The 3851-nt window shown below is 44.2% G+C and overlaps 1 pseudogene; it reads left to right on the top strand.

Moving 5' to 3' along the window:
• Window positions 1–509: 509 nt before the first annotated feature.
• On the top strand, window positions 510–1988 carry LOC118940493 (annotated as a pseudogene).
• Window positions 1989–3851: the final 1863 nt, after the last annotated feature.

Here is a 3851-nt window from a genome sequence, read left to right on the forward strand (position 1 = left end):
AGAGATACATAAATAGAGACAGAGAGAGAAACAGACAGAGAGACAGAGAGAGAGATGGAGCGAAAGAGATAGACAGAGAGACAGAGACAGAGAGACAGAAACAGACAGACAGAGAGACAGAAACAGAGAGACATAAACAGAGAGACAGAGAGACAGAAACAGAGAGACAGAGAGAGAAACAGACAGAGAGACAGAGAGAGAGATGGAGCGAAAGAGAGAGACAGAGAGACAGAGACAGAGAGACAGAAACAGACAGACAGAGAGACAGAAACAGAGAGACATAAACAGAGAGACAGAGAGACAGAAACAGAGAGACAGAGACAGAGAGACAGAAAGACAGAAACAGAGAGACAGAAACAGATAGACAGAAACAGAGAGACAGAGAGACAGAAACAGAGAGACAGAAACAGAGAGTCAGAAACAGAGAGACAGAGAGACAGAAACAGAGAGACAGAAACAGAGAGACAGAGAGACAGAAACAGAGAGACAGAAACGGAGAGACAGAAACAGAGAGACAGAAACAGAGAGACAGAGAGACAGAAAAACAGAGAGACAGAAACAGAGAGACAGAGAGACAGAAATAGAGAGACAGAAACAGAGAGAAAGAAACAGGGAGACAGAAACAGAGACAGAGAGACAGAGAGACAGAAACAGAGAGACAGAAACAGGGAGACAGAAACAGAGAGACAGAGAGACAGATACAGAGAGACAGAAACAGAGAGACAGAGAGACAGAGATACAGAAAAAGAGAGACAGAGAGACAGAGACAGAGAGACAGAAACAGACAGACAGAGAGACAGAAACAGAGAGACAGAGAAACAGAGAGACAGAGAGACAGAAACAGAGGGACAGAGAGACAAAGACAGAGAGACAGAAACAGAGACAGAAACAGAGAGACAGAGAGACAGAAACAGAGAGACAGAAACAGAGAGACAGAAACAGAGAGACAGAAACAGGGAGACAGAAACAGAGAGACAGAGAGACAGAAACAGAGAGACAGAGACAGAGAGAAAGAAACAGAGAGACAGAAACAGAGAGACAGAAACAGAGAGACAGAAACAGAGAGACAGAGAGACAGAAAAACAGAGAGACAGAAACAGAGAGACAGAGAGACAGAAATAGAGAGACAGAAACAGAGAGAAAGAAACAGGGAGACAGAAACAGAGACAGAGAGACAGAGAGACAGAAACAGAGAGACAGAAACAGGGAGACAGAAACAGAGAGACAGAGAGACAGATACAGAGAGACAGAAACAGAGAGACAGAGAGACAGAGATACAGAAAAAGAGAGACAGAGAGACAGAGACAGAGAGACAGAAACAGACAGACAGAGAGACAGAAACAGAGAGACAGAGAAACAGAGAGACAGAGAGACAGAAACAGAGGGACAGAGAGACAAAGACAGAGAGACAGAAACAGAGACAGAAACAGAGAGACAGAGAGACAGAAACAGAGAGACAGAAACAGAGAGACAGAGAGACAGAAACAGAGAGACAGAGACAGAGAGACAGAAACAGACAGACAGAGAGACAGAAACAGAGAGACATAAACAGAGAGACAGAGAGACAGAAATAGAGAGACAGAAACAGAGAGAAAGAAACAGGGAGACAGAAACAGAGACAGAGAGACAGAGAGACAGAAACAGAGAGACAGAAACAGGGAGACAGAAACAGAGAGACAGAGAGACAGATACAGAGAGACAGAAACAGAGAGACAGAGAGACAGAGATACAGAAAAAGAGAGACAGAGAGACAGAGACAGAGAGACAGAAACAGACAGACAGAGAGACAGAAACAGAGAGACAGAGAAACAGAGAGACAGAGAGACAGAAACAGAGGGACAGAGAGACAAAGACAGAGAGACAGAAACAGAGACAGAAACAGAGAGACAGAGAGACAGAAACAGAGAGACAGAAACAGAGAGACAGAAACAGAGAGACAGAAACAGGGAGACAGATACAGAGAGACAGAGAGACAGAAACAGAGAGACAGAGACAGAGAGAAAGAAACAGAGAGACAGAAACAGAGAGACAGAAACAGAGAGACAGAAACAGAGAGACAGAGAGACAGAAAAACAGAGAGACAGAAACAGAGAGACAGAGAGACAGAAATAGAGAGACAGAAACAGAGAGAAAGAAACAGGGAGACAGAAACAGAGACAGAGAGACAGAGAGACAGAAACAGAGAGACAGAAACAGGGAGACAGAAACAGAGAGACAGAGAGACAGATACAGAGAGACAGAAACAGAGAGACAGAGAGACAGAGATACAGAAAAAGAGAGACAGAGAGACAGAGACAGAGAGACAGAAACAGACAGACAGAGAGACAGAAACAGAGAGACAGAGAAACAGAGAGACAGAGAGACAGAAACAGAGGGACAGAGAGACAAAGACAGAGAGACAGAAACAGAGACAGAAACAGAGAGACAGAGAGACAGAAACAGAGAGACAGAAACAGAGAGACAGAGAGACAGAAACAGAGAGACAGAGACAGAGAGACAGAAACAGACAGACAGAGAGACAGAAACAGAGAGACATAAACAGAGAGACAGAGAGACAGAAACAGAGAGACAGAGACAGAGAGACAGAAAGACAGAAACAGAGAGACAGAAACAGATAGACAGAAACAGAGAGACAGAGAGACAGAAACAGAGAGACAGAAACAGAGAGTCAGAAACAGAGAGACAGAGAGACAGAAACAGAGAGACAGAAACAGAGAGACAGAGAGACAGAAACAGAGAGACAGAAACGGAGAGACAGAAACAGAGAGACAGAAACAGAGAGACAGAGAGACAGAAAAACAGAGAGACAGAAACAGAGAGACAGAGAGACAGAAATAGAGAGACAGAAACAGAGAGAAAGAAACAGGGAGACAGAAACAGAGACAGAGAGACAGAGAGACAGAAACAGAGAGACAGAAACAGGGAGACAGAAACAGAGAGACAGAGAGACAGATACAGAGAGACAGAAACAGAGAGACAGAGAGACAGAGATACAGAAAAAGAGAGACAGAGAGACAGAGACAGAGAGACAGAAACAGACAGACAGAGAGACAGAAACAGAGAGACAGAGAAACAGAGAGACAGAGAGACAGAAACAGAGGGACAGAGAGACAAAGACAGAGAGACAGAAACAGAGACAGAAACAGAGAGACAGAGAGACAGAAACAGAGAGACAGAAACAGAGAGACAGAAACAGAGAGACAGAAACAGGGAGACAGAAACAGAGAGACAGAGAGACAGAAACAGAGAGACAGAGACAGAGAGAAAGAAACAAAGAGACAGAAACAGAGAGACAGAAACAGAGAGACAGAAACAGAGAGACAGAGAGACAGAAAAACAGAGAGACAGAAACAGAGAGACAGAGAGACAGAAATAGAGAGACAGAAACAGAGAGAAAGAAACAGGGAGACAGAAACAGAGACAGAGAGACAGAGAAACAGAAACAGAGAGACAGAAACAGGGAGACAGAAACAGAGAGACAGAGAGACAGATACAGAGAGACAGAAACAGAGAGACAGAGAGACAGAGATACAGAAAAAGAGAGACAGAGAGACAGAGACAGAGAGACAGAAACAGACAGACAGAGAGACAGAAACAGAGAGACAGAGAAACAGAGAGACAGAGAGACAGAAACAGAGGGACAGAGAGACAAAGACAGAGAGACAGAAACAGAGACAGAAACAGAGAGACAGAGAGACAGAAACAGAGAGACAGAAACAGAGAGACAGAAACAGAGAGACAGAAACAGGGAGACAGAAACAGAGAGACAGAGAGACAGAAACAGAGAGACAGAGACAGAGAGACAGAAACAGAGAGACAGAAACAGAGAGACAGAGAGACAGAAACAGACA

This window comes from Oncorhynchus mykiss, chromosome 17 (assembly GCF_013265735.2).
Source record: "Oncorhynchus mykiss isolate Arlee chromosome 17, USDA_OmykA_1.1, whole genome shotgun sequence".
Classification (NCBI taxonomy): domain Eukaryota; kingdom Metazoa; phylum Chordata; class Actinopteri; order Salmoniformes; family Salmonidae; genus Oncorhynchus; species Oncorhynchus mykiss.